At 52.1% G+C, this 15,099-nt stretch overlaps 1 long non-coding RNA gene across 1 annotated transcript; it reads right to left on the reverse strand.

Moving 5' to 3' along the window:
* Positions 1 to 7,859: 7,859 nt before the first annotated feature.
* On the reverse strand, positions 7,860 to 11,189 carry LOC121092030. The gene is made up of 3 exons (XR_005829161.1): positions 10,520 to 11,189; positions 9,041 to 9,303; positions 7,860 to 8,538 (listed from the first exon to the last, which is right to left on the reverse strand). It is a non-coding gene; the product is annotated as an uncharacterized LOC121092030 (long non-coding RNA).
* Between the last annotated feature and the right edge of the window lie 3,910 nt (positions 11,190 to 15,099).

Below are 15,099 nucleotides of genomic sequence, written 5' to 3' on the forward strand. Positions count from 1 at the left end.
AAGGCTCCGGAGGAAGTTTGCTCTTGCACTTCTGTCCCCAATTATTTTGTTTTGAAAGCAGCACAAACCCAGCCCTGGATGAATGCTGGTTTAGCAGAGGCTGGCAGCCCCGCACGGCGCCGGCAGGACGGCATCCACTGCCCCACGGGGCTTTCCTCCGGGCTCTGGCACCGAGCGAGGCTGACCTCCTCCCTGAGACCTCTCCCAGGTTACTCCTGCAGACAGGGAGCGCGATGTTTGCTCAGGAACAAAGTCCTGGGAGGGGTGGGACGGGGCAGAGAAAAAAGCCAGAAGACCCCTGGGGCCGGGGTGCAGGTATTCGACGTGGCCAGTGCTACGGGCAGCCCGGCAGCCCCGGTGGCTGATGAGCTGCATCAGACCTGGGTAATTCAGCACGTTCCTAAATAATGGGTCTGGTGGTTTTGCAGGATCTGTAGCCCATACTAATGGCTCATTGCTGAACCATAAGTGGTTGTGTTATACTTTGGATTTATTGGAGGCCAAGGGATTAATTTCCTGAAATATATGGTCATGATGTTGAGGTTAAATTAAGATCTCATTCAAAAGGATTCTTTTTATTATATTTAATTTGTAACCCCTTCTCTATAGCCATTTTACAGCTATTCCTCCCCCTCCCTTAAATGTTCAGTGTCATGTTTCCAAGAAGAATCTTATTTCATGCAGACTAATAGCATTTTTCAGTATAACCTTTTACAGTTCCTCACCGTTCGAGTTCCTCTAGTCTTGGTTGTTTATACACAACAAGGTCTTAAATCCTCTCTTAGAAAATAAAGATGTTGATGCAAAAGCAACAAGAGCTTCTGGCAGAGCTAAAATCCATCCGTTCTCTCCTCCTTCCCCACATGCCACCCCCTTCAATCTGCTGTAACTAAAAGCCCTTTTACTTCAGCGCTTGAGCACTTTGATAAAATACATGTTGAGTAAATCTTACATGACATTTTTACTCTGGGTGATATAAAGTTGAGCTGGCTCAGTGCTAGCCTTGCTTCACCCTTCTTGATGATGCCGTTATTAAACTGATAAATTAACTGTGGAAATCGGTGCTATGAGATGCTGGAGGCAAGTCGGGAAGGGGACGAGGCAGTTGGGAAGGGCGACGGTCTGGATGCAGCCGCTGGCTCCGGAGCAGCTGAGGCTGGGCAGGGCGCAAGGGAGCATCATCCAGCACTCCCTCTGCTCCTGGTGCTCACTCTGCTGCTGGGTGCCGTGGGAGATGGGAGAAACGAATCTCTGCTCTAAATCACTGCTGCTGCTGCTGTGTTCAGCGTATGGCCAGGGAGCATCCCCGTTCTGTGGTGCTGTGCGTGTCCCTTTGGCACACGGCAGCACCAGGCTCTGGGCTGGCCCCACAGGGCACCCAACTCGCACTGGTCCAACCTGAAGGAGAACATATCCCGGGGCAGTGGGAGACACGCTGCCTGCAGGAGCGCTTTCCTAGGTCAGAGCAATAAACTCTGCTGGTGCTTTCCCAAGTGACAGTGAGGTGCAGGGAAAGGGTTGGCTCCCTCCAAGGGGTTCATCTTGCAAAGGGTGGCCTCAGTCCTCGGGGTCTGGATGAGGGAGAAGGGGACACATTGAATTTGCCCAAGAGTCCAGACAGGATAGCTTCAGAAAATAAGTCTTTTAGTCCCCAGATCTAGGTTCCCACTCTGGAGGGAAAACCTCGACCCTTTTCTGTGTGCTTGAAATGTCCAACAAACGATGTACCAACTGCACGCTCCTAGTGTGGTGAGAAGGAAGGGTGTTCAAGAGCAGGGAGGTGTACTCTTGGTGGTGCCTCTTGCTCTGTGTGGCTCTTTGCATGATGCTGCTTTGCTGGTTGAGCGCAGCAGAGCGTGGAACACTCCGATTCCTTTTGAGCACCCGGCTGGAGTTCAGGCTGAGCCCCCGGTGCTGCCTGCTGTGCTCGCTGGGGTCTGCCAGTCCCAGCCCCCTTGATCCAGGTGGTACTGGCATCTTGCAGGCTGGAAAAAAGCTGTGTCCTTCTGTTTTGCCAGGTGGATGTTCTTCCCCTCCTCGCAGCCAGGCCATACGTGGGTGCTCCTGCATGCAAAGCACAGCGAAGGAGGGAAGAAGCACCAGTTTGGGAGGAAAAAGGGGGATGTGATTGACAGTGGGGCACCGTGAAGGAGATAACCCCAGTTCCAGGCAGGATGGGGACAGCATACTGAGGTCTGGCCAAGCATGGACACCATGGAGCAGATGTGCCAGAGGCAGTTTGAGTAGGGTGGGGAGCGGCAGGGAACTCCCAGGATGGCAGAGCATCCTCCTGCTGCTGCCAGTCCCCTTGAGACTCTGAAGTTTGTCCTGCAAGTGTCCCTCGCCCTGGTTTGGAGGCCATGCTGTGCCATGCCCTGCTGCCGAAGGGTCCTGGAGCAGGGCCAGCATCCCCACCCGCAGGAACCCCCACATACCTCCGGGCTTGTGCAGCACCAGCACCACCACTAGCCCCATTAGGCACAGAATTCCCAGCCCAGCCTCCCGGAGCAGCCTGCCCAGCGCTGAGCTGCCGTGCTCCCAGCAGCTCCCCACCCTGAGCTGTCAGCTCTGTCCTCTGTGGGGATTTTCTCTTTTTTTTTCTCTTTTTTTTTTTCCCCCTCCAGAAGTGCTGATGGACAAGTTGAGTAACCGTATCTGCTTGTTACAGGACATCTTGAGGCTGATTGCGGAGGTCAGGACTCAACTGGAAAGACCGCAGCGGGTTGCTGACTGGCATCCACGGTCCAGATAAGATAAAAACAATTGATGACAGCAGGGAAGTGAAACAGTCATCTCAGCACTTGGATTAGTGCCCGGCAAAGAGGAAGGGAAAAAAACCTGAGGAGGGCCGGTGGGGAGGGGAAGGGGGTGGAATATGTATTAGAATAGAAACTCTGGGAAAAGCTATCAGGAGGCAGCAGATTTGGGTGTTAAATATTTATGAATTAGCGGCACTTGTCGTGTTCTCTCTGAGCCGCAAGTTTCCAGGACGGGTGTGTGTGTGGCTGCAAACTCGCCGTCGCTGCTGCCGCCGTGCCATGGCAAATGGTGGTGTGATGGGAAGAGCAAAGGCACGGAGGAGCGGTGGGCGCGGGAGGCAAGGTGACCGGCTCCAGCGGCTCCGGTGGTGCCGAGACTCACCACGGTGCAGGATAAATCCAGATGAAGAGGAAGAAGGATAAATGAGGTGCCATAAAAGTGACTATTATTATTCAGAAAATTCTGCTGAAGAGCATTGGAGTAATTAAATCATAATTGCTTATTACTCAGCTGAAGTGACATTGTAAGTGGCTGAAGGTCTGTGACGAGGAGAGGAAGGGAGGTTTTGCCTTTTCTGCTGTGCTCCAGGTTTGCCTCCATCCCACTGTGGATGCGTGCATCCCCGCAGCAGCCAAGCAGAAACCCCGGCCCTCAGTGAAGGTCTTAAGTCCCCCCAGGCCCGTAAAGCTCCTTCCCAGCGTGGCACCTGGACAGAGCACCCGTGAGCGCTGCCTGATCGGCTGTCGTGGGACAGGGAGCTGGCAGCAGCCTCTCCTCCCAAGAGCCAGTGGACTCGCACAGCCCAGGTTGGCCAGTTATTCCTGGAGGTGAGGACCTTTGGGTTAGGCTGACCCAGTAAACTCTGAGAGCTTTCAAGGAGCCGTTCCCCACCGTGCAACAAAGAACTTGTAAATCCTGTAAGCACTTAATTACACAGTGATGGTTATGGAACATTTTAAAGGGTTCATGCAGCCTGGCAGCACGGAGGAGATGTGGAGTCAAGGTTTGGAAGTGTGAGCCTTCCCGGCGTGCCACGCCATGGTGGACTTCCCTTTCGCCAGCCCTTTGGGATGATAAACTATGTTTTCAGCTTTAGGTGACATGTTCTGAATTTTGGTGGAGTTTCCTCATTTTTGTTTCAAAGTTGCTCTGTGTTTCACATTCTTGAAATATTCTGAAAGGAGGTCATTGAGCATCTCTTTTTTTTTTTTCCTCCCCACTTTTTGCTGCCTCCCTCCCCACCTTGCCCTCCTTCATGCTGCCTGTGTGCAGGGCAGGCTGCCCGTGCCCTGCCACCTGCCCATCCCTGCCACGGGAGCATCTGGGCTGGAGAGCAAAGGACCAAACTGTGGCCGCATCCCACTGGCACGCTGTGCTGCCTGTGGCTCTTCCCCCACATCCCAGGTAAACTTTCCTGATGGGAAAGGAGAAGAGGAGAAGGGCCATTGCTGTTGCTGCCTGCTTGACTTTATTCTGCTCCAGTTCTAGCTGACAGAACAAGGTCTGCAGTTCAGCACCGAGAACCAGGCCGGTTTGTTGGGAAAAGTACCGGAGATGATGGAAAAGAGCATCCCGTCTGCGGCGATCTCGAGGATAACCCCGTGCTCGCCGCGCCACACGCTTGCAGGATGCATCAGCCTCCAGCGCTTCGAGGAGCAGAGAAGCTGGTTACGTTTCCACCAGGCGTATTTATTTTTATTTTTTAAATAGCTGTAAAATGAGTCACCTGGCACGGCAGCAGCGTGCAGCCCACCAGTAAGGAGCATGTTGAGGAACTGCCAGGGAATCTGCTGCCAATAAACCACTCGTGGCTTTAGACAGTCTCTTGTTTTGGGGCTCGCTGGAGCCAGCTGGGAGGCGAGCCCGCGGCCGGTGCCAGCACCGACCCCTTTGCCGGGACCTGCCGTGGCCACGCTCGCGCTCCGGCTGCCAGCCCCTTTGTCTAATTACACGGGGCTAATGGGGAGAGCACAAAAGCCCGTGGCTCCCCTGGCCCCTGCTCCTTGGGGAGAGCCCAGGCAGGAGACACAAGGGAACTGCGCTCCTATAAAAAGAAATACAATTATTTCTTTGCTTCTTGCAGTAAAGACGTCCCTAAATGAGAATCATCTGTGGGTTTCTTCCCATCCTGGTGCGTAACCCAAAAGCGTCATCCTATTCCCTCGCTCCGGCAAGGGGGGCAGCCGGGGTACAGCATTGCCGTGCCCATGCCCCCCTGGATGCCCCCCTGTCGGGAGCAGCCGGCTCGCCTGGCTCTGGCAGCCTTGGCAGGGGTTAAACAGCTGAAGGAGAGGCGAAAGGGCTCTGGCGATGCAAACAATAAAACTTCCACTGAAGTTTCTTGAGCAACTGGCATTTGCCCATAAATGTACTTAAGCAGAAAATCACCAGAAAAGTGCTATAATCTGACAGATTTTTCACAGGCTTAAATATTCATGAATTAAAAGAATTGGCAGAATTTTCTACATTATTAGCTTTCATCATGGCTACAGGAGCAGTTGGTGCACTGGCTGCTCTTCAAAAACTATTAATCTAGTCTGTCATCACAGCAGCCATTTTTTAATTAGCTACTTTACTGAACGATCTGGTGCAGTAGTGAGACTGGAACATTTAAATGGTATTAAAGTTTTAAAGGTGCCCCTTTCCTTTTTTTATTCTAGGTTCTGAAACGCCGCAATAGGGAAATAAATGTGGCAATGGGTTACTTCATTTTAATAGTTAACTTCTTATTTTATTTTGGAAAAAATCGAGTCTTGAAAAACTGAGCCACTTCTACCAGGAGAAGCAATTGCAAGAAAAAATTTGTTCTTTAAACTGAAGTTCACAACATTCCTGCCTGATGAAATCAAACTGAGATGTTTGTAGCCGAAACCCCGTGTGCGTGTTGCAGAGGCAGTAACAGGACATGGCACCACGTGCCTCTTGCTGGAGCCTGGTTTGGGTCCCAGGGTATGACAGCGCTTGTGTAAATCCTCCTCCGGCCACGCAGGACCTGCTGCTGCATCTCTGCCTGGCTCCACGCGCCGCCGGGAGCATCTCCTGGGCAGGTGGAGCACGTTGGGCCCCGATGCCGCCGCGGCTTTTACCACAGTATTTGAGCTATTTTCTGGCACAGGACTTGTTAAGCATTTTGCAGTAACGTAGCCCAGAGCTCTGGCAGCTTTGAAGTAGCTCCTTCCTAAAAAGAAAGGGCCCTGCGGTGAGCACGTACAGACTGCTCCTGCATCCGTGCAGGCTGCCATGGGAGCACATCTTCAGCCTCAGCTGAGGAGCATGCGTGAGCTGCAAGCTTGGTGCTGCCTTCACCGGGCACTGGGGCTGCAGCGATGCTGTTGGCATTAAATCCCACTGCGACCCGTGCTCTGCCTTGGCCTCGGCTGGTAGGTGAGCTGGATTTATAACTGGCCTTTAATTGTGGATTCACCAGCCCCTGAATCATTGCAGGTGTCAGCTTTGGCTCGCTGTGGGGGAAGGCAGGCTCCGGAGGTGGGGATGCCTGCCGCAGTGTCCCGCTGGAAACAGATCCTGAGCCACGAGGTGTGGCGGCTCTGGGCTTTAGCAAGAGGCGAGCTCTCTGGCTTGGAGGATGGGGCAAACCCCTCTGTCCCCAACCCTGGGTGGTCGCGGGGATTGTGGTGCTGGGGGAGCATGCGGGGGTGCCCCAGATGTGGGGTCTCCCAGCATGGGGTCGGCTCCAGACCCGGAGCGTGATGGCATACATGCTACGTCGGAGCTTTTCTCCAGCTAAACTTTATCAGCCACACACTTGGCTCGGCATGTTGTGAACCCTGCTTTGCTCTCCGTGCCAGAGATGCTGCTCTCCTGGCTTATTATTTGCATGTGAAAACACAGAAAAATTATGTCTTTATGGTGGCTTTAAATGTGCCTTTTTTGGCATTGGTGGCTACATCTCCAATCTCCGCTGCTCGTTATTGCCAGAGCTTTAATTTGTGCATTGTAGTGCCAGTGTCCTGCTGACTGGGGAAGGGAATTGCTGTATGTTTAAGACTTTTCCCCCTGTTGCCATGTAAAGCAAGGAGTGTAAAGAAGTTGGCAGCTAAAATGCCAATGCTGCAGCTATAACCTTTCAAGAAGTTGCTCTGTGTAAGTCCTTCTACCACGAGAGGTCATTCTAAAGGTTTTTCTTTGACTTGACTTGATACCGTACTTACTGTTAGAAAGGACCAAGGCAGGCAGGTTACTAAAGGGGACATATTAATATCGAGTGCCGTGAGAGAAATTCCCAAGGCACTGCCCGTCTTTACTCTGTTCCCAGCTCCAGCTGGAAAACGACATGCTCGCAGTCAGCCTGGAAAGCTCTGGGGTTTGGTTTTTGGGTTTTTTTTTTTTTGATAATGTGGAATCAGTAAAGTCTAAAACTCAGAGAATTCAGGTAGATTTTAATGCTTTCTGGGAAACCATTTTTTTTGTTTAATTGTAAGTGTTGGCGCAGGTGAAGTATTTTGATAGTGAACGTGGTCCCCTGTGAAGCTCAAACTTTGCATGGAGATCCTGATTTTCAGGAAAAGGGTGAAAAAATCCCAGCCTGCTTCATAGCTTCAAGGGAGGAAGATGGGGAAACATTCCCAGAAAATCTTTTATTTACAGTGAGTGACTTTTCTTAAGAGTTTTCTTGGTTTGGTTTGTGGGTTTGTTTTTTCCATCATAAATAATTTTTCTGCCTCTTGCTGTCATATGGGTTAGAAAAGTAGATCCCAGCGGGATCTGTGAGGGATCTCTCAGGCAAAGCCTCGGGGAAGGACTTGGTGGTTGGGATGCAGCTTCTGTGGCTGTACTGCCGGCACAGGCAGGCTCAGCGCTGCCTCACCGCTGGAGGGGCACGGGGTGCACCTCCTGCAGCTCCAGCCCCTCCAGGGTGACTCATTAACTCTCGACCCGGCGTGTGACGTGGGCTGGAAGGGGGCATCTTAAACCAAAGTCACTTCTGTAATGCTTCACCGTGTGGCTGGCGCGGCACTGGTATGGGCTGCCCAGAGCAGCTGTGGCTGCCCCATCCCTGGCAGTGCCCAAGGCCAGGCTGGACGGGGCTGGGAGTGACCTGGGCTGGGGGAAGGTGTCCCTGCCCCTGGCAGGGGGGTGGGACGGGGTGGTCTTGAAGGTCCCTTCCCACCGAAACCATTCTGTGATTCTATGAATGCGCAGGCGGCTGCTGTCATTTACATTAAACGTTGGGCAAAGGTCTGATGTGGTGAGATCTGGTGTCTGTAACTCTGTAGCTACTTTTCCTTCACACCACATGCCTCTGGCTGCTCCCACCACTCATTACCCCACAGGCACAGTTGCTTCTGCGCCGGTGCCGGTGCCGAGCAGCCCTCGCTCCGGGATGCACGTCCCAGCAGCATCACAGACTCACAGAATCGTGGCGGGTTTAAAACTGCTGGGCTAGAAAACAACGGGATCAACCTGCTCCTCTTCCCCTGCAGCGCTGCTCTTCATGCGCTGTGTGCGTTTGAAACATAACGTTAGGGCTGGTGCGTTAATGAGCAGGCTCTCTCGTTAGCTCGATTGCAGCCATGGCTCGCGTCGCCTGCCCTTGCCTTTTGCAGAGCATCGTTGGGGCTTCGCAGATTTGCGGCTTCGCAGCAAACAACTGCAGATGCGTGGGCTGGGGGCGGGCGTTGGGAGGGACATCAGGGCATATATCAGAATGTCCAAATTTATATCCCAGACTCTGGCTGTGATTTATTGCGTGGTTACAGAAACTTCCTCACTCCTCAGCAGCCCCATGAGAATCCAGCCTGCTCATCCTGCAAAACACTGGGAGCAGGGAGGGAGGTGGGGAAGGACAGAAATTGCTGTGTCAAAGCTAGGCACTCTTACTGTGGATAATAATTATGATTTTATATTTTTTTTTTAACTCTACTTCATCATTTTTAGTATGTAGTCACTTAAATGAGGCACACGCCCTTCTTGGCAATTATTTGTAATTGTTCCCTGTGAGTTCTTGAACAAAACACTCTTTATTAGTACTCAAAGCTTCCAAAAGCATTGCAGATCTGATAGCGATACTTTATTCAGCGGGCTGCACTACATGCTAGCCCATTAATTAAGATTGCTAGATAGGATCATTTATTAGAAGAATGTACTCAATATGTTCTTTAAAATGTAGGGTTGGCCCATGCTTTCTGTTGTGTAATACACGGCTCTGCTATTTGCTATTTACGTTTGGGGATAAAAATGAGCCTTTTACATTTAAATTCAAATGAACATCTGAACAAAATGACTGGGTTTGTGGCAGAATGCCCCGCTGAAATCTTACCATCCTGCCATGGGGTCTTGCATAGTCTGGAGTAGCTGGGAAGGAGGAAAACACTGCCGGAGCGTGTGAAAGCGATGGGGAATGGTGGAAGCGTCAGCTGGGGCTGGGCTGGGATTTAGAGGAAAAGCTTCTGCCCAGAGTGGAGACGGGAGGGCAGCTCTGCAGCTGGGCTTTGATTTACGCAGCGCACGGTTTCTGTGCTCCAGAGCCCCGCGGTATGCAGCCTTGGATGATACCATAGGGCCTAAAAGAAACTTGCACATCTATTAAAAAAAGAAGAAAAAAAAAAATCGGCTTTATTTTTCCGTGTTTGAACAATGAAGCCATATGTGTTTCTTCTCATTAAACCCCATTTTTTTTTAAGGAACTCCACGGCGGAAACAAGCATGGAAGCCGATATAATTAAAGGCTTCTTTTTCCCCAGCCGTAGTCCTCTGGTCTTTGAAGAGCTTGGGGATCCCTGAGGAATGCTCTGAACTCTGCAATATTTTGATAGCTGCAATAACATAATCAAAAGATGCTTTCATGAAGAGAGCACCTTGTGTGAATTGAGGCCGCCCCCTCTCCCCCCACCGATCGCCGATCTAATGGGGTCCAGAGCTCGAGCGCAGATGGATAGTTTTATTTTCTGCCTGCGCTTCTCCAGGGAAGCTGCCTCACGTGATGCTGAAGTGCTTTTTGGAAAGAGCCGGAACATTTTCCTGCGTTGTGGCCCCTTGTGCATCTGCCCCGAGCCCTGCGACACTCGGCTGGCAAGCCTGGCGGGGGGCGATGGGGGGAGCTGGGGCTGCAGCCCGCCCTCACCAGCTTGGACTCTGCTGCCCTTCAAATTACTGCAGACAACAATTCTCTTCTGCTTGAGAGTCCGCCAGGTTGTTATTCATCCTGAAATCCTCATTAAAACACTTTAATTTCTCCCTTTCGTTAGCTAACTGGCTCATCTGTTTGCATGAATCCTTCTCTCTGTGCCCAAGCCATTGAAATCCGGATTTTTTTCCATGTTGTCTCTACAAGCTGCAGCCCCATGCGTGTCCTCTCCACCTGAGTTTTGGCAGCGAGGGCTGTTTGGAAAGAGGAAATTGGGGCATTTCTTTAATCATTAAGCTGGAATCATTAAGCTTTAATCAGGCCAAATTAGGGTTTTGAATCCCGCCGCCTCGCATCAGTCTCTAATTGTATGGACTCAGCCACTCTTGAAGCAAAGCTGTCCTGGGGCTCTGTCCTCGCCGGCGGAGGCAGCGGGCACGGTGCCACCAGCGTCCCCCTCACCGGGACCCCACGGCTCCGGCAGCAGCGATGCCTCCGAGCCTTCTCGCTGCCACGGGCTTGTCCCTGTGGCAGGTGGGAGCACCCTGTGGTGGGGGTCCCAGGGCTGCTCCGTGGGGAGCCTGCCTGGCCCCGCGTCCCCAGAGCATCACGGCAGTGCCACTCACCGGTGGGATGGCTGGCCCTGTAGCTACAGCCGAACAACCCCGTTACCTTTCCTCCAACCCTGAGGGGGTGGAGAGGTTGGGTCTGTCCCTGCAGAAGCTGAGCCCACTCTTTCCCTTCCCTCTGCTCCATCTCTGCTCATCACCAGCCTTCCCTGGGTGCTTCTGCGGCAGCCCTGGCACGAGGGGGAGCGGGGAGCGATGATGCATGGTGGCATCTGTGCCAGTCGTCTCCGCTCCGACTAGTTCATCACCTCTTGTCTCCCATAAAAGCGGCTATTCACAATATAATGTGAACGAATTCTCATTAAAGCCTGCTAAATTACTCCGAGACAAAGCAAGGCGCCGGCGCGCGGGCTGCTTTGCCAATTCTTCACGGCATGTTTAATTTACCGCAGAGTCCTTGCCTTCCAGATTTAGGAGGGTGCTGCTCAGCCAGCACCTTCCTTCCCGCAGCACCCCAGAGCTGCACCCCGACTGCTGTGCTACGGGGGCTCAGCTGGGGCCGGAGCTGCCTGTGCTAGCCGGGGGTAGGAACCCCAAAACCTGCCCTGCCTTGAGGAGAAAGCAGCCGGGGAAGTCACAGCACCGTCTGCCTCCTCCCCTTGCCCCACGCTTTGCTTTTGCTCACATATTGCTGTGGGCAGGACCCCGACTGGGTGCGACCCCCGTGAGTCACAGCGCCGGTGACTTGCCACCCCAAGGGCACATTCTGCCTTGTGCTGCGCCAACCAGTGTTACACCATCCAGGCCAAAAGCGAGCCGCGCAATTCTGTTGCAATACAAGAGCAAGAGTAGAATTCGCATTGCTGATATAATTTCACAGAATTTACCCTCTTCTTTTTTTTTTTTTTTTTTAATGCATGTATTTCCCCATGCTCTCTGAATTTCCCGTAGCTCAGCTGACTGCGCTGACTTTCCTCCCACTCACACGTTCATACCAAGACAAGGCAAGTGAGAGGAGGATGGGTCGGTTTTGCCCTGATAACGGTTCCCCAGCGCAGCTTATACAGTTTGGGGAACAAATTTTGGGGTTTTATAGTTCATAAGTGCTTTCCCCAAACCAGCTGAATTTGCACTTACCTGAAATCTGGCTTTTCTCTACAGCTGGTCCCCCAGAGCTGATGCTTTGGAGACAACTCCTGTAGCTCGATCATGAACCTGTGATGGCCAGCTGGCTTTCCGATGACCACGGAGGTGGAACCTTGTACAGAGCAAACCCCAGGAAGGGGCTGGGGCTGGCGCGGTGGGAGCTGGGCTGGGCGGGGGGTGGGTGGCAGCTTGCGCTGATCGCTGCTGTTTTGGTGTGGACTTGAAACTTCTCACGCGGGCGTGGCTCTGGTGGGTGACCTGTGGGAGGGAAGCTTGGTCGGTGATGTGAAGTGAGATTTTGGGGTGCACTCAGGCTTTTCATGGCAAGGACTGCTGCAGCCAGCATGAATGGGTGCATTTTGGTCAGTGCCGGTGGTGGCCGTTGAGGCTCTGCCGGCTGCTGCCTCGGAGGTGCTGGGGCCATTGACGCCTCTGACAGCTCAAGGATTTGCTGTGAGTCTGTCTTGTACTTTAAGCCATGACTTTGTGTGATGGTTTTTGCCCTGTTGACGTTTAGGACTGGTACCCAAAGTGCATGCACTGCCAGCAGCCTTGCATCCCCCAGCCTCAGTCCCCACGTCATAAAGCCGCATGGCCGAAGGTACCTGACTTGAGCCTGCCCAGCACAGGGGACAATGACAACCCCCCTCATCGCCAGCCCAACTCACCCCCCCAGCTATTATGGATTCTCACAGATCATTTGGCATCAGGCCGTGGCACGGTATCACCGGGTTTGCATTATAACCTCTTATTACAAAACCCTCAGCATTTCTCCGGATTGTTTCGCCTGTTATCATTTTTCCCACAATGCGCTTGCATGATCCTCTCTCAGACTTAACCACATGGCAACCACATCACATAATGCAACTTCTGTTCTGAGATTATTCATATTTTTTTCCCCCTATTGTTGCTTTGCCAAGTTTTTCTTCTAATTCTGAGAAGCTGAATTTAAAAGAGCAGTGTCTCCGGTGCAAGGACATGCTTAGGAGGCAGCGTGAGCAAATCAACTCGACAAGTGTGTTCACAGGAGTCAAACCAGGGGGGAGCTGTGAAAAAGCAAAACAAAAGCCCCTCCAAATGTCTATTTTTATTTTATTTCGTTTTCTGGAATGTCTCATCACATGAAATAACAATGCATCCCAGCGAAGAGACTGCAGACAGGCTCCACTGAAAGGGCAGCTGAGGAAAAGATTGCTTTATAAGTAGGTTTTTATACGCAATCTATCACAAATGCCAGTTCCCAGCAGAACAGGATAAACAACACAGAAAGGGCTGCGCTATCTGGGATGGGTGTTTGCAGTCGTGCTGCTGGCAGGGAGCAGAGCCCATGGCCGCGGGCACGCTGCCCGTGTCCCCTGCCCACGCGGGGGACAGTGTGCGGTAGAGGGGCTGCGGTGCGGGCACCGCTCGGGTACCACTCCGGCTCCAGGTCCTGCTTCCCCGGCAGGATGCGAACGGCTCAGAGCTGGTCTAGCAGGGAGGGAAAGCACGCAAGGTCTGGAGAATGTGACCGATGAGGGAAGATGGAAAGAAATGAAGTTGTTTAGTCTGGAAAAGAGAGGACGGCAGGAGAGGGGAGCGTTTCCAGGCCCTTTGGCTGCACAGGAGCTGTGATATGGAGGAGGGGGCTGATGCAGGGACACCAGGAGCTGCTGTGGCTGAACCCTGGCCTTGGCGCTGCAAAACTGCTGCCGTCCAAGCCCTATCGGTCTGACGAGCGTCATCTGGGACGATGGGGAAGTGCACCAAAACCCCAGCATTCCTGCCCAGAGTTTCCCATCTGTGGCGGCCACCAAGGCACTGCCCGCTTCTTGACATCATTTTGGCTGTACGTACTCACAAAGGGCAAAAAATAGTGAAGGCTTCTGCCCTGCCTCCACTGTAGTTCAGTATTTTACCTAAAACTAGCACTTTCTGATTGATTTCCCTGGGAGCAGCCAGCTGATGTGCTGGTGTTACACACGAGTGTTTTCGATGGGCAGGCGTGCGGGATGCGGCCGGGGCCCCTTCGGTGTGGGCGGCAGCAGCAACCGACACCTCCGGGGTGGAGGGGATGGGTAAGGATGTTTCAGTCTGAGCTTTTGCTTAGATCTGATTTTAATAATTGTAAGCATGCACTAGCTTCGCTGAACATCCTGGCCTAGGTGTCCTCCATGGAGCTGCTGCCATCAGATACGACAGATGCGCCAGGCGTGCGCCGGCAGCGGAGATGGAGAGGGACCGTTGTTCCTGACACACCTTCAGACACAAAGACCCTTTTTGTTCCTGTTGCTTTTACTTTACAGCTGCTGGAAGCTGGCTTTGTTTAGGACCAAGAATTTCCACTTTGCACCTTTTTCCTTGCAAAACCAGCCTACCTTCATTTTTCCTTCATTTCTGCATCTTCTAATTCTTGAGTCATCAGCCGTACTGGCCAGTTTAGCATAAGAAATGAAATTAATTCTCATGCTCAGGCTCCAAATGTAAATTTGTTTATTAATAATTTAAATAGATTTATTTATGCAGTTTGATATTTTTCAGGTTCAGGGAAGCAATTCATTTTTCTCGCGTTGATGATCAACAGACACCGTCGTTAAGCTCTCCCCCCCTCCCCACCCCCCATCCTCTCCTTCCATCTTAGCCTGCTAAACAGATAAAAGATCGGAGCCCGCTGGTCTCGGCAGACTCCCAGGGAAGCTTTCCATGAGCTAATGTAAGTAAATAATTAATTTGACTTTATCTTCTATCTACTTCGGACATTTCCTCCCCAGAAAAGGGATGGATTTTCCTTCCAAATGTTTCTAGTCACCGCCATACACAGAGTTTCTGCCAGATGGGTTGAGCCTCCACGGAGAGCGGCAGCAGCTACAAAACACCGCGGCGGGGCTGGGGGAGATCATATGGTAAATGTCGATGTGTTAATGGCAGCCGCAACATCATACTCCTATCCAGATCGGGATAAACGGCAAAGCCGGCTCCATGGGATGTGGTGGAATATTTTAAGCAAGTCACATGTATTTACTTAGAATTAGATGTCCCTGAAATGAAACCCTCCATCTGAAAACCCACAAGCCCAAGCCCACCTCATGACAGCTTTTTCCACCTGGTTTTCATCTGTATAATGGGTCCGCCCAGCCCTCGGGGTAGGGATACCACAAAACCCTGGGAATGTTTGAAATTTAGATCCGCTTCCTTGTGGTTTGGACCCCTCTGAGATGAATTGAACATTCTATCAATCTGGATTTGCTTTTCTTCTTCTGTGAGATGAAGTCCCTCTGCCGAACCCTTCAGACTCGCGTGAGCCTTGCCAGGCTGCACGCTACGTTACAAATCTGAAACGTTATTTCAAAGACTCGCCGTTTTTTGCCCAAAACTGTCGAGCAAACCTGATCGCATCGACATGTGGCCTTGGAGTCAGGGGAAACTCTCGGTTTTTGCTTGCTGAAGTGCAGGGGACGTGGGCTGTGCTGGAGGTTTCCCTTTCATCCCAGGCTTGTCAGAGGCACAGAAGATGAGAGCTCTGTCGTACCGCGACACCAGCAAAACGCCGGCTTGGCT

The sequence above is a fragment of the Falco naumanni genome, chromosome 7 (assembly GCF_017639655.2).
Source record: "Falco naumanni isolate bFalNau1 chromosome 7, bFalNau1.pat, whole genome shotgun sequence".
NCBI classification, from domain to species: domain Eukaryota; kingdom Metazoa; phylum Chordata; class Aves; order Falconiformes; family Falconidae; genus Falco; species Falco naumanni.